The 21,212-nt window shown below is 27.4% G+C and overlaps 1 long non-coding RNA gene across 2 annotated transcripts in view; it reads right to left on the bottom strand.

Moving 5' to 3' along the window:
- Positions 1-20,851, bottom strand: part of LOC142320318 (uncharacterized) — a 306,799-nt gene extending 285,948 nt beyond the window's left edge. For both annotated transcript variants that reach the window (XR_012755345.1, XR_012755344.1), the window contains exon 1: positions 20,640-20,851. This is a non-coding gene — a long non-coding RNA (uncharacterized LOC142320318). The remainder of the gene's footprint in view (positions 1-20,639) is intronic.
- Positions 20,852-21,212: the final 361 nt, after the last annotated feature.

Below are 21,212 nucleotides of genomic sequence, written 5' to 3'. Positions count from 1 at the left end.
TACACAGAATGAGACTGAAATTTAATAAATATGTACAAAGATTTAAACATCATCGTAGAGTTTTATAACAATTTATAAAACCTAAATAATAATAATACAATACTGTTTTGCACAAGGATTTATTATCACGCATTTTCATTTATATTGTATGAAAAATTTAAGTATCATACAGGCTTATTAAGTATCATACATCCGTATTAAATTTTCATCTATAATAGTACAGAATAGTACAATTTTTGTTTGTATTGCAATAGGAATCTTTTTTTTTATCAGTTATCTTTTATTTAGTTATTTATTCCATAATATTTGTTGCTACGTTTAAAAATACCCACTATTAATAAAATTAAAATTATTTGACTTAATTTAATTTCAAATGTAAAAATTAAGTACGGTATTTGTTTTAAAATGTTCTTTAATTTACAATGTGAGCTGTTATCAATGTAATATAAAACTTTAATTACGTTTAATTTGCACAAGGAATTTATTATTATTCATTTAAATGAATAAAAAATATTATTCTAATTTCATATAAAAGTATGTATTTTACACGATTATTAATAATTTTATTTGTTGGAACAATTATAATTTTTTGTTGTTAATAAAATAATCCTTTACAATAATCAGTAATGGAAGTCTTATTTCGAAAGGGGACACATTTCCCAGGAAAACAAATTGTCTTAATAACAATCACTGTTGTAGAGGCCAAAACAAGGCGATATCGTGCAAAATTTGATCGAATGGATCTCTGTCGATGTTACGTTGACGTCACATGAATTTGCACAAATAGGAATCAAGCGTAGATCTCAATATACCACACTCTTTGCGATTACGTCTTTTCGCTGCTGCACATAAACATTTCACTGTGTATGCGCTCCGGTAATTGGATCTCGAAAGTAAACCGACTGATTTAACAGTTTGATGTTAAAATTGTAACCTTGCAGATTAGATATATCATAATAATTCCGCTAACAATCATAAATTACGTCCGTCCCAGGTTTAATACACTCCTTCATAATACACTTACTGTACTTAGTAACGTGTTTTCGTAATATCGGGGACCACAACATATACGAGTCATTCTTTTGTTTCTCTAAAAATTCCCGCTACACCCACTACCGAGGATAAACTGTCGCTAAATTGTATTTTTGCCTTGAGAAAAGATTCGTTTATTTCTACGTTCAGAGACCATTCACGCCTATTATTACTGAGTTACTGAATAACATGTACGCCCACACTTCCCTTACAAAATTGTTCCCATAAAACTGCTACAGTGGAACTACCCATAGCAAATCTTCGTTACAAAACTTAAAACTGGTATATTCCCTTACTTCATACGGGCAGGAAATAAATAAAAATTTCAAATTTCAATTTGCTTGATTGCAGTCACCGCTTCTTAAACAAGAAGAATTGCAACAACTCGCCTTTGCATTACGCCATTTATCTTCCCGGACGCTTAACGAAAGATACATTTCATAACCTACGATTATGTAAATTTCTTTGGACTGTAAAAATGAACACTTATGTGATTTACCTGGCACCTACTGTTTAAGTTAATCAAACCCATACCGGATGAAAATAAAGAATAGTAACAACCACAACAATACACGATTGAAATAATTGACTGCATCGACTAATACACAACCAGAAAATTAACAAAATTAATATTGCACTTTCATTCGGAGAAACCGGTTTGATTTGTCACGGAACACAATTAATAGCGTTTTTTTTTTTTGTGATCGGACTTGCTAAGGATCAACCATGTACAGTCTTGACTTCTTTCTTCCAAAATTCGTTCATTCTTTCCCTTAACGTTTTCTACTTTCTTAGGTATATTCACTGTATTTCCGTTTTTATTTCTCTTTAAAGTTAGATTTATCTACTAATTTTCTGAAAGATGTAATTAGGTTTTTAATCCAATTATTAAATTTTTTTTTTTAAGCGATTTTAGTAATTTATTATTTATTTATTCAATTATTTTATCAGGATGATGTATTATAAATGTCAATTTATAATTCTGGATTCGTGATTAAAAAGGGATAACAGTTAAAATAAATTTGTTTAGAAATTTCAATCAAAACGATCTACTCCGTCATTTATTAAATAGCGTTCTCCGATACTCGATATAGTAATTGCAAATGATAAAAATATTATTAGATTTCTTTTAAAGATTCTCTACCATGCTTTATAAGACATTTTAACGATCCTGTTTATCCACTCACGCTGTTTTGTTTATTTCATTCTCTTCCGTAAATTAATAATCTTCACTATCTAAACGAAAATTATAAAAATGTATTATCCTTTTTCTAAATAAATATTGTACGGATGTCTAAATTTCTATAATTCTACCGTATAACCATTAATGTATTGAAAAAAATAATTACCACATGATATCTCGACTATAAAACATATATAGAACCCCTTACACAACTAATATAAAGATAAATCCTGTAATCCTTATTTTTGGTAAAACGTTTTTTTTTTAATTTATGGAACCTTTAAAATTAAAATAAAAAAAATTTCCACTAAACGAGTTTATCTGAAAACGTGTGAATTAATAACGTCTTTATTTAGATTATTTATAGATTAAGTAATTATATGCAATTTTAGATTTCTAATGTGTTACTCTATCTGTCGTTTTAGTAATTATATCTCACATCGTAATTATATAACTGGCTCTGTACTAGTCAGTGCAGTCAATTATTTCAATCGTGTACTGTTCTGTTTTCACTATTCGTTATTTTAATCCGATATGTGTTTGACTGACTTAATCTCTGAGGTGTCGGGTAAAAAACGCGGTTTCGATTTTAAAATCCAAAGGATTTTACTTAACAATGATATCAGTTCTCAACAATCAGGAATAATATGAATTAACATAAGTATAAAATCAATCACAGAAAAAATTTGTGATTAAATCTTTAGATTTATTAAAAAACAGAATCCTTAGAGTGATCCCTTGCTGAGGGTAAATACACGATTTTATATATCTTACAGCCTGAAATAAAATAAAATATTTAATTTCAGTAAAAAAAAAAAATTTTTTCTCTTGTATTTGCATTTTCTATAAAAATATTTTGCTTTAATTCATTCATTTTTAATATTTTTATTTAAATAATTTTATGTTTTTAATGTTTTTGTTGTTTCTTTTAATAAGAATATACCTTAGTAATGGTAACTGATGTATAGTCACTTTACTATTTGTGGTGTACAGTGATTTATAGTTGTTACAATATATTAGATAGAATAGGCGTAAAGATTAATGATATTAAAATAGCATTTAAACGGTTTCCTTCATTACATTCCGGGTAACATTAATTTTAACGGAGTATATTATTGATTTTTATTGGTAAGCACATGCATAAAATTCAACATTAATAATATAATACAAACCACTTAAATGAACATCAAATAATGGAATACACTTATTAAAATCATCTTCTCTTAATAAAATGAAAAATTTCCAAGATGTAATTTCAGATATTATTAGATCTATAACAATATAAAATATTTCAGATTACTACATCAACATGTTTTCAGATATCAAGTAGTTTAGACGAAACATTTTTTTTTTTATTTTAATTTAAAGCTTCAACAATTTTCAATAAAAATTTTTTTTTGAAATTTTCAAAAACTTTTTGAACAGAGCCTGTTCTTAATCTTTAAATAAGATAATTTTGTAGGCTTCGCATTAAAATTTAGTATACTCGATTTGTTTCCCTTAAATGGATTCGTGATATTCTTTAATAAAAATTATACAGGTTATCACGTTTACTGGAGACAGTAGCAAATATTGTTGTATAAATATTCTAATAAATTAATTTTAAAAGGAAATTGTTAACTGATTACTTGTAGTACCATAATAAAATATTTTAATTGAATTCAGTTTTCCATACATAAATCTGACTTTACAAAACAATGATTTGTTTCTGCTTACTTCATAACGAACTATTATCAAAAATATTGATTTCGGAATTTTGCTTTTTTGGATCTATATATATTTTATAGATCGATATTAAAATTATTTAACAGATATACGGTAGAACTATGCGTATAAAAATTTAGCCATCTGTAAACTAAGAGCAGTATTTATTTAGAAGAATGAATAGTAATTTTTTTTTAATTTCCGTTTGGATAGTGAAGACTGTTTATGTAAGGAAAAGAATCAAATATACATTTTGAGTTGATAGACAGAATCATAAAATTGTCCCACAAAGCATGGTAGAGAATTTTTAAAAGCAATCTAATAATATTTTTATCGTTTACAATTACTGCATCTAGTACAGGAGAACGATATTTTGTAAACGACGCAGTAGACTGTTTCGATTGAAATTTCTAAACAAACTTATTTTAATTGTAATCCTTTTTTAATGACAAATCCAAATTTATAAACGGTTGAGTTATTTAATTATAACTGGATAATTATTTATTGCTTTAAAAACATCGTTTTCATACATTTCATAATAATAATTTTTAAATTCTACCATCCTTAAAATAATTTAAAAAACGAAATGAAATTCTATAAAAGTAGGCTAAAAATAAAGTCTATTTTATTATCATTATGATAATATTTTATTAATATCATTATGCTAGAGAAATTTATAAAAATTATTCCTTTCTTCTAATTTATGAAATTATTTACCTCAAACTAAAATCTTTTCTTTGGTTAACCAAACTACAATCTACTCTTTTATTTATTTCTATTATTTTTTTAGATTTACCTCTGAAAATTTAAGAAATAAGAAATAATTTTTAAGAAAATGATTGGAATATGTCATGATATAATGGTGTGTTTAGTTTGACCAAGGGTGAAATAAGCATTAGACTGAATATAAAGGCCATGTAAACCAGAAGAACTGGTACAGAGATGTCTAAGAAGCACCTACAAGTACAAATTACCGGTTCTAATTTTTTTTCAAATCATTTTAAAGTTACTTTTACATTAATTTTAATTTAATCAAATCAGTGAAATCATACTTCGTTGTAATGTAAGCAGAAACAAATCATTGTTTTGTAAAATCAGATTTAAGTATGGAAAACTGCCGATGACTCCATATTTTATTTGACCATTGAAACTTCATTTTAAAAATCGTAAATATAATTCCAGACCATAATTTACTTTAAGACTGAATGTCGCCAGTTTAACAATTGAATACATGTCATCTGAAGATGTTCCTCGGCTACCTGCAGTGAAATCATACTTCGTTGTAATGTAAGCAGAAACAAATCATTGTTTTGTAAAGTCAGATTTAAGTATGGAAAACTGAATTAAAATATATTATTATGGTACTCCAAGTAATCAATTAGCAATTTCCTTTTAAAATTAAAAATATTTGCTACTGTCTCCAGTAAACGTGATAACAACCTGTATAATTTTTATTAAAGAATATCACGAATCCATTTAAGGGAAACAAATCGAGTATACTAAATTTTAATGCGAAGCCTACATAATTCACTTATTTATACATTAAGAACAGGCTTTGTCCAGTTATGGTTACTCGGGCAATAATATCATTTAAATAACTAATATTTGATACTGCTGATAATAAGATGGCGTTTATGGAATTGTATTATTTTATAAATAATAAATTTTGTAGAGTGTTAAAAATGTCATTAATGGCCGTTCAAACTAAAAAATTTCTAGGTGAAACACGGATACACTTCCCCACTTTGCCATGGGAGTGAGCTCTCAACACCAATAAGTTCAGATATAATTCACCAAACTGTCTGGCTAGGGTATGTAATTGAAAAAATAAAACCACACCCATCCTAAAACGGTAGTCCCAACTGAGATGGAGCGAGGTGGGTTTCCTTTCTGAAAGAAAATAGCTTTGTGTAGTCTAAAAGAAATGGATATTCTGAACGAAAATGGATATTGGTACGTATCAGATACATAAGGGAAAAGAGAAAATAATAGATTTACAATTGTATACGTGGAAATTTTTTTTCTGATTCAAATAAATAATTAATTAATGGTTAAACAAATATTCGGCCTGTTTGCGACAAAAGAAGAAAAAATGGTCCTTTAAACAAAAAAATTAATATAATAACCTATTAATGTCAGTTTATAGCATTTAAAAATAAATAATATTTTCTTAAAGAATGAAATACGATGAAAAAAAGTACAAATTATATTGACTATAATTAAAATTATTATTTATGGTTTGTGGGTAAATCACAAAAAATACACTATCAAATTAACTAATCATTAAGAATTTTAAAAACACATTTTGGAATAGGTTAGCTATCGCTCTTATATCTAACTATTAAGTACAGTTATCTTTAAAAGTATTATGAAATTTATTCCATTTAAATTTACTTGCATTTATTCTTTAAATATCTTTCTAGAACTGATATTTTTAATATTTTATATTCATTTCAGATATTTTTAATTTATTTTATTTGAATATTATCTTCATTTATTTTAACTAATAATTTTAAGATACAAAAAAAAATCATGTGTAACAAACTACTTATTATTTTTCTAAATTTTAATTTATTGAAATAAAATAACATTTTTAATATACTCGAATTTATCTTGTGTTCACCAGTGAATGCATGACTCAATCGGATATGTCTAAATCCTATAGGTGAACTTTGTTAGTTCAATATAAGTAAAAAGTACTATGTGTAATTTTTGGAAAGGAAGTTTAAGTTAAGAATTTAGTAATAAAAAAAAATAATAGAAAATAAAGTACGAATGTACTTAAAATTTTTACCAATTTTACTCGTATATTTTTACATTTCAACAAATTTTTATAAAAAAAAATATACTTTTACTTTTAAAAATGATTAAAAGTAATCTTTTTATTTTAATTTATTTTATGTATAATTTTATTTTTTTAACGTTATGGGCTGCATGCTCAGATCCTGTGGTAGAGTGCATGATCACGGATATTATCAAGGGTAACCTGGTGGATGGGTAGTGAACAGCGGCGGTCCACGCGGCCGTCGCCTGCCGATGACTCCCGGTGAACTTCAGATTCTGCTGCTCAGAAGGCGGTAGTACATGTATCCCGCACCCGTCACACAGGAACCGCGTTCATGCCTCGCGGTATTAAAAGATTTAAATAACTAAATATATTTTTTTTATATTTAATGATAATCAATTAACTAAAAATTAAAAAATATTTATTCAGATAAATATTTTATTTGATCATTGAAACTTCATTTTAAAAATCGTAAATACAATTCCAAACCATAATTTACTTTAAGACTGAATGTCGCCAGTTTAATAATTGAATACATGTCATCTGAAGATGTTCCTCGGCTACCTGCCGTAAAACAGTGCATCATCACATTCTACTTGATATATTTACGCTGCATTGCGGCGTTGGTTAAAACTAGTATACAGAATTGGCAGTGTTTTATGCGACGATATAGCTGAAAACTCTGAATCTGAACACTTTTCAAATGTTAAAGTCACTTTGATTTTTATCTCAGCTTTAATTTGTTTTCTGTTGCTTTTATTTCATAGAGACGTCTTTTACCTCTCCTTATCAATTAATTGTGATTCGCAAATATTATTGCTAATTAATCTTGTATAATATTATTTATCATTTTTTTATTTCAGATTTATTTGTAAATATTCTATTCTAAATGAGTTAACCATTAGTTATTAGAATACGAGTTATTCCATTATTAGATAATTTTAAATTGGTGTAAAAATTAAATAAATTTTTACACCAATCTCTTGTTTATAACATTTTTTTTTTGTGGAGTACCTTTACAATTCCTAACTTAATTACATGAGAGTTCATTATACTGTGTGGGGATAATTGGATCTATTTGATAAAATTCTTTGTTCATAAAAAAATATTACGTCATGTTTATTTTTACAGTTCTTGTTTCAATTTTTGGATTTTCGTATTTTCATCCAAACGTTTTTTGTCTTTTTCTATTACTTTTACACTACTCCCCAAAATTTTAAAAACAGTTTTCATAGATCGCTATCATACTCAATTTTGTTTTTCCGCCGTAAAGTTCCTTATTTGTTGTCCAAGAAAAAGCTTTTAAATTTTTTATATATACATAAAAGCCTTGCTTTTCAAAAAACGGATTTTGACTTTTAATTTTTTATTCTATGAAGAAAGAAATGGTACCGTAGGGCTCAAGCGGAAGTTCTACTCGTTAATAATTATTTCAATCGCATGTTTATTATGTGATTGTTAACATCATTACTTACTACCAGAATGTTACTGTAATAATTGTTGTAGCAAGCCGTAATGGTATACAATCTGACATCATTCTTAAGTTCAAAATATTTTTATAAAAAATATCAAGGAAACATTCTTCAATAATGTAATATATATATATATATATATATATATATATATATATATATATATAATATGCATTATTGCATTTTTGAAACCTTTATATCACGCTAGGTAATTTCTTATCTATAAAATGATTTAAGACAGGTTCTTAGATTTGTGCATTTGTTCTTACATTTGTTGTGAACGGCTTTATTGTAGAGGCGGAGTTTCTTTTTTGTTTAGACCGATCCATATTCTAAGTAAAAAATTTAAAATTATATTTTATTTTCTAATAATATTAATACTTATTTTTATTTATTGAGTCGTATTACAATCATAACAAAATTTCCTCTAAACTACAATAAGCTTTTTTGAGAAATTACATAAAGATAACTATTTCTATTGAATCCGTAATAATAATAAAAATACAGTATTTTACATAATACAATTATATATTAAGTCATTTTTCATGTTTTCTTATTGAAATATAATTTCTCTTATGTTACAAAAATACTGTCTTTACATAGAAAATTATTTTAATTTTAATGTCTAAAATGAACATGACTATGAACTAATTGAAGTATAAAAATCATACCTGTATTTTCTTGACAGACGGAACCAAAAATCAGTGAAAGATTAAGTTAGTGCCAGAAAGTAATGTCTCAGATCAATTTTCAATCTCTAAAGCCATTTATAGTTCTCAAATGTATCGGCAGTTCATTTAAAAGCGAAGGAACAAAAATTCATTAATAACAATAATAATATCGCCCTCAAAAGCTTTCTAAAGAATTAAAAATACATTTATCAATCAATTTTTAAATTTTTGACATTTTAATGTTGTGTTTTCTTTCTTTTTCCTGTTTAGTCTCCAGGAATTACCGTTCAGGTATTACTTCCCGGTTCATTCATCCTCATTCATCCTGAATGAGGATGAAATATATGAGTCTAAATAAAGTGTAGTCTTGTACAGTCTCGGTTTGACCATTCCTGAGATGTGTGGTTAATTGAAATCCAACCACCAAAGAACACTGGCATCCACGAACTAATATTCTAATTTTAATGTTGGTCTAAGTAAATTTTCAATTTCGGACTTAAAGTTTAAATTAAACAAAAAAAATTCTACATTTTATTTCATAATTTTATTTGTAAGTCGGCATTTTTTTTGTTAAACGTTCACTAAAACTGGATTGTCTAGAAAATAGTACTTTGTCTAGAAAATACTTTGGTTCGATTCTCTACTGAAGTCTGAAATATATTTCATCATTTTTCCTTTTATAAAATAAAAAATTTGTGGTTTTTTGTGATTCATCTGAAAAATGTATTATTTTTTTTCAAATCTGAAAAGTTTTGTTACCAAAAAAGAAGTTTTAATTATAATTTCTAAAAGGAAAGTGTTTTTTAATTTTTTTAAAGTAAAGATAGTTTTTGTATTAATATTATATGTTAAATTTAAATATATATTTAAAAAAATTTCTGAATGATAATATATTACGAATTAGGCTATTTGTGTAAAATCGATTAAGTACTATTTTGACAGAGCAATATAATTCAGAATCATTTCGATGATCAAAGCTATTGTACATAAAGCAATGAAGAATGAAATGATGCTGTGAGGTGCAATAGAGTGAGGAGTTCAGAATACGGAGTCGGTTAACAGTAAACGTAGTATGGAGCGGAGTAAGAGAAAGCACCGAGTTTGGGGGAGGGTGTAATGAACAGCACAGAGACTATGAAACTGGGTTGAAGCTTTCACGTAATTCTAGGAGTTGCCGTTACCGACGCTACTACTGCCACGCTATGCTGTCCCGATTTTCCACCCTCAGGGAGTCAGGGCGTCGTGTCGAATCATTTGTCTTTCTGTGCTCTGAAAATACTGCTTTCGATTTTTCGCCTTCAGGGGAAAGGCATCTAATTTTAAACCGTGTTTTAAACACAAAAACTATAAATAATGTCTTTCCTAAAAAAAATGTAATCTTAACATATTTAAATTAGGACTGAATAATGATTCTCTAAAAATACAAATATATGTAACTTGTATGGTTACTGATGGGACTGACTAAAATTATTTAGCAAACTAAAAAATGTTTCTAACGTAAAGTTTGTAACCTTTATATGATGAAAATAAATTACCAGAATAACATTTTCATGCTAAAAAAAAAAAATAATCTGAATATTTTATTAAAAAACAAAAAACGTTCTTTAGAAACTTATATTCATTTATACAAAAGATTTATTTCATAAATAAATAATAAAAAAAAAGTAAAACCAACAAGTTGAAGAAATATAAATATCATTTCTCATAAGTAATAAATTTTGTTTAATACAATAAAAAATGAAGAGAGAATTCAAATAAAGACCAGTTAATAAGAATGTATTTCGCTCTACATTTATTTACTTATTCGTTAATTTTTAAGTCTACATAATTAATAATTGTTAAATCTAAAAATTATAAAAAAAATAATGATTCTATTTTTATAATTTAATATGAAAATTTGGTTTAGCTTTTATTTAAAACAACTTATCAAAAGTGTATGCTCCCATTTTATAATAATATAATATTTAAAATACGCGTTTAGATATCTATATTTTAAAATGACTTAACATTTTTAAACAGGTCAAAATTACAAGTTAAAATTTTATACACTCCTGGTTGTTAAATATTAAAATCGCGTGCGCAATTCTATATATATATAAAAAACTTGTAACATATTTTACAAGAACAATTAGTTTTATGGTCATACATAATGTTGAATAATAAAACTTTTACAATAACTTTACTTATTTATGAAAAACAATGAAGATAAATAATAGAAGGTATAAGCTATAGCAGAAAACAAAGTTATGCTCTTTACCTACTGATCGCAATGTGTAAACACTGGAGAGGTAAGCCTTCATCCTCATGCAGCACTCTGCACTGGATCATATGAAGGGTGCTCATACCAAGAATACTACACCTAGCGTCCTAAAGGAGGGTGCTCATACCAACAATACTAAACCCAGCGTTCTCAAGGTTAGAGTTTACCAAGGTTAGATTATATTCAATACAAAGAGGAAGCAAATACTAGAGATACAAACAAAATTATTTGAAATTCAACACCTCCTGTATGCAACGGGCACAGGGTTGTGGATGGGATTAGTGCTTGTTACACACAGAAATAGTTGAACTTTCCCATAGGAACTTGCTATGAAAAGTACTACCCTGTAGTAATTACTTTGTTTCCCTAGTACTTACTTTCTCTTTTCAATGTACAGATGTAATCTAACGTTGGTAGGCTTCTGAGGAAGGTGAGGGTAGTAGAGCCACATAATTCTATGGAAGATCACATTTTTTCTGATATGGCACCAGCAAACTACTCATCAGTGATTTTCCATTTATTGAATTAAATATGAACTAAAACAGAAATCACTTTCCTCCAGTAATTTTGGAGCCATGCTCAGAAATTCAAAAGTAAAAATATGCTTGTTCACGGAAATTTACGTTTTTGAATAGATGTAATTGAATTAAAAACCATTCCGTTGCTTATAAATAGGATCTCCAAAGGTGAATATGGGGACCTTTCCTTAATGAAGGTAAAGAAATAATAATGCACCAAACTTTTATCAATTTAATTCCATACAAAATGAAATGTTGAATAATTGTATATCAACAAGGAATGAACGTTACCTTTTCACAATCTAATATGTAAACTGTTTTCTTTTGCATTAAACATTTTCACCATTAAAAAAATTAATGAAATTTTTTATGTAAAAAGTTGTTTCTTTATTATGGAAAGTTGTTTAGAAAAACTTATCGTAATAATTTTCTAATAATTATAAATTTATTTTTAATTAGTAGATTACCAGTTTCATCTGGGAGGTGATCATGATGTCATATCACTAATAAATAGGTGCAGTATGCATTCTTTTAAGAAACAATTTGAAAAGCCAACTGATTAAAAATACAATTTTTTAACATTTGTACAGCTGTCTGATAAATACTTGATGTAAAAAATATTAAAAATATTTCAAAATTGTTTATGATAAATTCCTATGCAAATTTTACTAAAGCTGGTCTGGTGTTAGACTCTTTTTGTTAAATGTCTAAATTTGTTTTGTTTTATTTTTCTGAAGACAGAGTACAATTTTGAAAAATAACAATTTGAATGTCACAATACTTCAATATTTGTTTCATTTAGGGTTTCTGGAGCACGAGAACATTACAGGAGAAGAAAAACCTTTCTTTCACTTTACTGTTCATCAATTTTTTCTGAAGATGGACAAATTTTGAAAAAGGTTTGCATAATGTGATTCAAGGCTTCTTAATGAATTATTTTTCACTCATGGGGGTAACATATATTAAAAAAATATTAAAGCAAAGAAGAATAAACAAATTTTTAATTTAATTTATTTAATTAAATTTATTTTATTTAATTTTTAATTTATTTAAATTTTTAATAAACTCCCAGACTCATTGGGTGCAACATGTACTAACTAGGTGGTGGGAAAGAACCCAGAGAATTTACCCAAGGAATGCATTGGATATAACCTCTAAAATGAGAATATTTGTATGCCCTAAGTGTACAGAAGTATACATGAGATTCATAAACATAAATTCTTCTTTTAATACTGGTATAAGTAATAGTTATAACTTAAATTAAAATTTTAACCGAAGGCCCAACAGTTTTCTAGACAAAAAAACTGTTCAGTTTCAAAATTATATATAGGGATAAACTAAACTAATAAAATTTCCTAATATACTTTTCAGGAATATTATTTTTTTCAAAGATCCCAATCTTATACCAGTCTACAATTTTTTGTGGTTTTATCATAGAAAATATACCTTTTTCTTTTTTTCTGTTTAGCCTCTGAACCAATGTAAGGTATTAATTCAGAGAATGAATGGGAATGATATGAATGAATGTAAATGAAGAAAAATATACCTGGCAAACAGTTAAACAAAAGAATGAGCAGTTGAAAAAAGAATAAAAAAGGTAAAAATGAATCAAAAAGACTTATAATAAAATTTATTAAAGTGTTCCTGACGTTTTAAAAAGACAGTTGGTGAAAGATTTTTCTTAAATTAAACGGTTTAATACAAATAACTTAATTGCAATTAGAATGGATCTTTTATGAAAAAGTAAAAAATAAAATTGTAACAGTTACTTAGGAATTTTATTTTTTAATTTAGAGCAAGATAATTAGACTAATATGTTATTTTCACAATTTTTCTTAGAAAAAATTTCAATGTGTAAATGTTTTCATAAAATTCATATGAAACTATTTAAAAAATTTTTAAATGTTGCTCCATTGATCCCTCCCTCTTGGAAAAATACTTTTTAGTATTTTACATTCTGGGAAGGATTATTTAGTTAACGATTTTATTATTTAAAATTTAAATATCTAATGCTAAAAATATGAAAAAGATTTATAATGATACATATTTAAAAGTGTAAAGAGGATTTTGTGTTCCTTTCCAGGTAAAACGTAACACCTGGTATTGAGAGGAACACACCAGATAATAACTGCCCAACATAAAATTTGGAACTGAAAAGGGAGTAGATGTTCTATATAATATTTTATATGTTGAATCTGAATATGTATGCAACCCATCAAGTAATTTCTTACGTTATAAACCGTTAAATTTACTTGTTCCATCATTTTTTAGAACAAACAATACAAATAATTTAGTACATCTACTTGTTTATTTGCATCTGATTTATGTTGCGATTCTGTAGATCTATATTTGACACGTAACAGTCGAATGATGTCATTTCATGTCAAGTCAGACATGTATAGACATCTCAGCGACTCAATTAATGAGTAATTCAATGTGATGAAATTTCTTCAGTATGAATTGTTGTGTTCTTTAGTTGTGGTATTGGTTTTATCATACACAATAAAGATTGTTTCATAAGTGATGCCATAAATTTAGTGTAAGATTTATATGACAGAACAACTTTTGGTATTATTTTTTTGAACATCAAGTTTTGTTAAGTGTGTGCGTGTTTCATGCTGTTTTATTGCACTCCATGGTGAATAGTTTAATGAAGTATTTTAAGAAATGTAATATTTATAAATTAAGACTAAATTATTTTTATAACTAAGTATTTCTGTAATATTTCAGTTTACTTTCATTCATTAAAACATTTAGAATTTTACAATGAATAAAACTCGGGCGAGTAAAATTTCTACAATTTTTTTTTTGTTATGTTGCAGAGAATTCACCATGAAAGGTCAATAAAAACCAGTATCTTCGATACTGGTTTGATTTTGATCGGGAGATCAAAATAAATCCTGGGCTCCACATGTAGCATGCATCCAGTGTACATTAAACTAGCCCATCAGTTAAAAGAAAAAATGAGCATTTGTCTTTTGGCATACCTATGATTTAGTGACAGCCTACTAACCATTATAATGACTGCTATTTTTGCTTAACAAATGTTACTGGTTTCAATTCAAACAATAAAAGCAGTATTGCATACCCAAATGTTTGTTCAGCTATGAGACCAGTAATTCATGGTGTTGATTACAGATTCCAATTGCTCTAGCTTCTTGGAAAGAGATTTCAGATTCCCCAGAAGGGTCAACTGATGAATCCTCAACCTTAATAGATATTTATTACATTCCAGAAGAATCAAATGAACAGAGCAACCTAATTCGTGAATGTATTTGTTGAAATAGCATGCAGAACTCCTAGGTTCATGTCTTAAAGAACAATTTATCAAAAAAGGATTCTAAAATTTAGTATATAGAAATCAAATAAACAAATGAAAATTTACCGAAATACTTTAGAAGAGATGGTTTAATTTGTTTCTGCCATGATGTTAGGAGGCTAATGTCTGAACCGGATATTAAATATGTTATTCATGATAGGCATTTATTTATAGGCTCAACAAAAAGAAGCTTAAATTCAGTGTTGTTGCATAACTGGAATAAGTTTTCTTCTATACCTGTAGCCTGTGTTATAGGAAAGACAGAAACATATGAAAGTATGTAAAAAATTTTAAAACTATTAAGTATGATGAACACCCATGGGAAATCATTGCTCACTGAAAGTTATAGGGCTTCTTCTCGGTCTCCAGTGGCTTTACAAAATATATGTTTCTTGTGTTTGTGGGATAGTTGGGCTACAAATAAACACATGCAGTTAAAGACTGGCTGAAAAGAAATCAGTTTACCCTTGGAAAGGACAATGTTGTCAATATTCTCCTTGTCGAAGTAGATCGTATTATTTTATCACCTCTACACATAAAATTAGGCTTGATAAAGAATTTTGTAAAAACATTAGATAAAGATGGAGATAGTTTTAAATATTTAGTTGAGTTTTTTTCACAATTAAGTGAATCCAAACTAAAAGAGGGAATATTCATCGAGCCAAAATAAGAAAATTAACTGACGAACATATTTTTTGGTTCAGTTTGACGAACAAACTGAATCCTAAAAACTAGTAGCATGGAAATCATTCAAAGATGTTGTTACTGTTTTTCTTGAAAACAGAAAAACTGAAAAACATGATCATCTTATAAATGAATTCTTGGTGAACTACAAAAATTTAGGCTGCAGAATGTTATTGAAAATTCATTTTTTACATTCTCATTTGGACTTTTACCCTTTAAACTTGGTTGACATCAGTTATGAACAAACAGAAAGGTTCCACCAAGATATATTGCAGATGGAACATTATCAAGGCAGATGAGATGAATCTATGATGAGCAACTACTGCTGGATGATAAAAAGAGACTTTACAGAATACAAGGAAAATGCGAAAAAAGAAATTAAGATAAACGTAATCTCTGCAAAATACAGGTAGGAATTTTAATTGTAATTATTATTATTTTTGTATTCTATTATTTAAGAAGTTTCTCAATACTTCAAAGGATCATAACTAAAAATCTGAGGGTGATGAAGAAAAACTGATTTCATTTTAAGATTTACCATTTAAAAAAAGTACATTCTACTCGTAATTCGCCTGCTTTTATCTCAGTTCCAAATTACTTATTTTGTTGAACTGTGTAATTTGCCTTATTTAAACCTTTGTATGTTGGGGATATATTTGTATACGTTATATCAAGGTAGAGATATAAAATATTCAAATAAGAGAGCATAATAAATTAAAATTGCTGAATTCGTTACTTAGTTATTATTAAATTTATTCAGGATAAAAAATGATAGAAAAACTTTAATACTTCTTTCCAGTGGATGCAATTTTCTATGTTAGTGAAAGGTGGAATAAAAAAGGAGAACAGAAAGAATATTAACTTTGATATGGTGTTACAATAGCACAGGCAGTGCTCAACATTGAATTGGTTGATTGAGTGAAAATGAAGAGAAACTGGATGTAGGATAAGTTTGTGACTGTATCTTGTAAAATGATGAGCCTAAAATTTGTTTTGCAATATATTAATACTTTAAGTTTAGTTAGGCTTGTAATATTTTAAAAGTTTAAATGTGTTGAAAAGTTCAATGATTACAAAACAAGAATTGGATACAACAGAATTTTGTGTACAGTAAATATTTTTTAAAATTTAGTCTTGAAATATTTATTGTACAACCAACCTATCGGAGAATACCACAAAACAAGTTAACAGACTGATGGAAATAACATCAAAATTTTATCAAATATTATCAGAAAAACGGCTAAGAATCCAAAATTAACAAGATGTTAACAAATATCACATGCATATATGTGTATAACGGATGAAGAAGTTACTAATTATTGTTTGAAATTAATACTTTAGTCATTAAACAAAGTTACATCACATTTTTATCTGTTCTGAAGAGTAATTAAAATTCTTCAGACAAAATTATGAATGTTATTATACAAAAGACGTTTTGGTGATAAAAACTGGTTTAAGGTATTTCAAATACTTTTATTGAATTTTTCTTCTTCTGTGGCTATATACATTTCAATATAAATTGTTTTAACAACTTTATATTTCCATAATCTCTCTTAAAAAATATGAATGAAAGTGGTGGTTTTATACCATCCGTAGATGAAATGTTTCATATTACTGATAAAATGGCATGCTTAACTGCACAGCTTAAACATTTTTCTGCAGAAGTCAGGTATTAAAATAACAACTCAACTATAAGCAGTATACTGTCAGTGGTGGCTCGTAGCTAAAATTAGTGGAGGTGCTGCTCCAGAAAATCTTTTTCTGGGCCTTTTCAAGGCCATGGTTAAAGTTTTCTGTAAAATGAAGGAATCTAAAAAAAATTAATCAAATAGAATAGCTGGAAGCAGTATAATAATCTAATTGTACACTTTATCCCATTCGAGAGTATTGTACACTGTTTCTAAGCACATTTGGCTTAAAAACCGTATTTGTTTTAACCGAATACATAAATGTCAATACAAATAATTTTTAGTATTATTAGATAACAACTTAAAAAATATCAGCTTACAGCACTACGGTCCAATGATGCTTAATTTAAGTTTATAAGTACACAGAAACAAATACATAATTAGTTTTTACTAATTACCTTCTTTTTCGCCCTTCCAGCATGTTTTTGAACAGATTTGGCAATCGGAGAGCCCTTGCTTTCTTTCCGATGTCTTCTATCACTACTAAAAAAACAATTAAACCACATTCATATTCCTTCCACTGACTAAACTAGAAAAGGGAACGAATAAGGAACGTCCCATACATACGAGGAGTAAAATAACTAACTACCTTCCACCACCACGTCAGACTAGGCTCTCCCTCGCAGCTTTGTGTGCAGCTTCCTTTGTGTGCATTTGTTGTGTAAAACAGCCAAACACTACGCCGCTGGAACTGTAAAGTGCACAGTTCTATACAAAGATTTTTCATAAACTGGGAGATGGCTACTGACAATAATCTTAAGGATTATGTATTGTATAAGTATAAAGAAAGGATTGAAGAAAAAAGGACTCGTTATATTAAACGTTATCGATAACATCAAGTGGAAATTGTGGGTGCTGTAGTTCCACAGTGCCTATATGCAAGCCGCCACTGCGTATAATTTATTGTCAAAGCAGTGTTAATATTAACAATATCTACCTCAAATAAACTAGTCAACAGGAAGTTTTTATTGTTAATACAATACTTCGTCTTACGAGAAAGCGACTTATACAACTTCAGTTGCCATTTATTTTATTAATTACCGAACCGTTTAAAAAATTATCCTACCAAATTATTTAAAATGAAATTAAAAAATTTTCTTTTACAGAAGAAATACAACTGTTGATGAATGGATAAAAAAATACCAGTTAAATGTTAAAAAAATATGTGTTTCCTGTTGAGCTTGTGGATAAATATGGATTCAAAAAAATTTCAATAACGTGTTTTGAAACATAATATTAATTTATTAATCTGTTTAATATATAAACAAAACTTTATGTGTTTATGTTTTAGATAATTAATTTACACTTTAATTACATCTATTTTTTTCTTGTAATTGTATTTTTATATTTATAATTTATCTTTCAATGAAGTGACCTACATTTATGTATCAATCAGAACGAAAGATTTATTTATTAAATTTTATCCAAGATCAGAATATACATATAAAAGTTTATATTTAGTTTTGTTTTTTTGAGAGTGCGAGATAATATTTTACTATAATTACTGTTCTATCAGAAATCATTATCATCATTAATTTAGAAAAAAACGTAGGTCTTTTTAATAGTTTTTTTTAATTTATTGACTCTTACGTGATAAAACAGTGATTATTTCAAAGGGTTATAAAAAAAAAAATAAACAAAAACATTAAATATAAGTAGTAAAAATGGCTCTAGGCATTAGGTTGTATGGCATTATAAACAATTGTAATTATGCGGCATAAATTTATTTGAAGTGAGAGACAAACTTGCGATGCGAAATGGATTCGTAAGTATAACTTTAATAGAATTAACGGTTGAGTCTAATTAAATAAAATACATAACACTTTACAATATATTTTTCGTTTTTAATAAAATCGGCTATATGGGAAAGTTTAATTAAAATTTATTACAATTACATTTCTAGATATAACTAAAGTTTTTCAACAAACATTAAAAACTTATTGACTCTCTCCGGTGTTAAGTGCAATAAAAACTTTACTAATTTTCAAATACCCATCTCGGTTATAGCTTATTTCAATAATACTTGATGTAGATTTTATAAAATAAAATTATATATTTTACTTTTTGTTTAATACAACATAGTTAATTTAAAATTCTATCTTGAATATATAATTATTTAGTTACATTTAAATAATATAATTAATAACATCCAATAAGTCCTCGATATTTCTTCAACTAAGAAGACCAGTTAATTATATTTTCGTATTCTGTATTTAATTAATGAAGAAAAATTTTATTCTTGTTTTTGTTGATGGCAACAAGACTCATTTAAATTAATTAATAGTTAAGCACCCAGAGTTATAAGTCCTGAGAAAAGCGGTAATTTCAGGCCTTGAATTCCCTTTGGCCTAAATTACATTTCCCCTTAACGTGACGTCAAAGAAGCTGTTCTGGTAGGTTGTGTGTGTGTGTGTGTGTGTGTGTGTTTGTGCGTACGCGCGTGTACACACAACAGATAATGTTGAATACAATTTATAGTCTTACGGGAATATAATTCCGGAACTAGCTTTTACTTCGAAAGGCATAGAGACTTGCAATGCATAACGTCAAAACAACATCAGATATTTAACAGAATAAGCCTAAGAATAATTGTATCTTATTTCAGAATTTGTCTTAAAAACACTTAATAGTCCACATACTGAAATTTTTTAGATAATGTCATTTTACTTTTTGATTACAAAGAGTAACTGTGGACTGATGTTCAAAAGTCAAGACGCCGGTACGTTATTTAAAGGCGTAAAGAATTATGTATAGCTCTTTAAAATCGCAAAATATCAAATGTATTTTTGTTAACACATCACTTCACCTATGACGTATTTATACTTTTTTCGTGATTAAACTTAATTTGTTACTCAGTCAATTATAATGAACATTTAGCTTTTCGAAATTAAATATGAAGCAAATCCTAACTGAAAAATACTTGAAAATTAGCCATTAATTTTAAAGCCGCTGTAACGCCATAATTAATCAGAATATTTCTAAAATATTACTTAAAGATTTTTTGAATTTTTTTACGCATTTCAGTGAGAATAGATTAAAATTGTTTCGAACAGTAAATTAATAATGAGATGGTAAATGTCTAGTTTTTTTAAATAAGATTTTTTTCTTAAGAAATGAAATTGCGTAACTGAAACAAAATATTGGAATATAAGTAAGACAAGGTTTTCTATTAGCAGAAGCGTCAATTTCTCGGGCAATATAATAACGCAATTAATATATTATTAATTATAAATGCATTACCTTAAAAGATGTTACAAATGGTACACATAACTGAGATAGTATGAATAATAAATTTTTATTAGATAAAATTGTTGATATCTTACCAAGCAAATTATATTCTTAATGCAGATTGTAGATCCGGCCGTACATCAAACAAAAACTAACATATAATATAAGTTAATTTATAGCACACTGTAACAATAATCAGTTGTACTAACACATTCAAATGGAATAGCAATAAACAACTAATGATGATACCAGTCAACTCGCACAGTAAGCGAATATTCTGTGCCTGTCTGGACACGTTCGCCATAAAACATTCAGCCGGTAGCAGTTGCGCACGCATAACAGAACGTCAACCGACGGTAGAGCGCACTGCTAGCAGCACACAATGTTTTGAAAAGCGTAGTTGTATATTGTTATGAACCAACCGTTGGCTCAGGCCGGATTTACTGTACAGAAATTTTGTATAACGTAATTTATGACTTATCTTATTTAGAAAAATGTATTTATTGTTCTATATTGCACATACAATTAGCAAAATAATTAAAAATTTTTCAACACATCATTTTAATATTTACACTTAGATTATGATTACTACGTTGCCTGATACTGTTTATTTTAATAATGTGTTATTTTACGTCTCGTCTGATGTTATTCTACTTAAAGTTCTCCGA

This window comes from Lycorma delicatula, chromosome 2, assembly GCF_047948215.1.
Source record: "Lycorma delicatula isolate Av1 chromosome 2, ASM4794821v1, whole genome shotgun sequence".
In the NCBI taxonomy this organism is placed as follows: Eukaryota; Metazoa; Arthropoda; class Insecta; order Hemiptera; family Fulgoridae; genus Lycorma; species Lycorma delicatula.
This window is presented reverse-complemented; position numbering and strand designations above follow the sequence as displayed.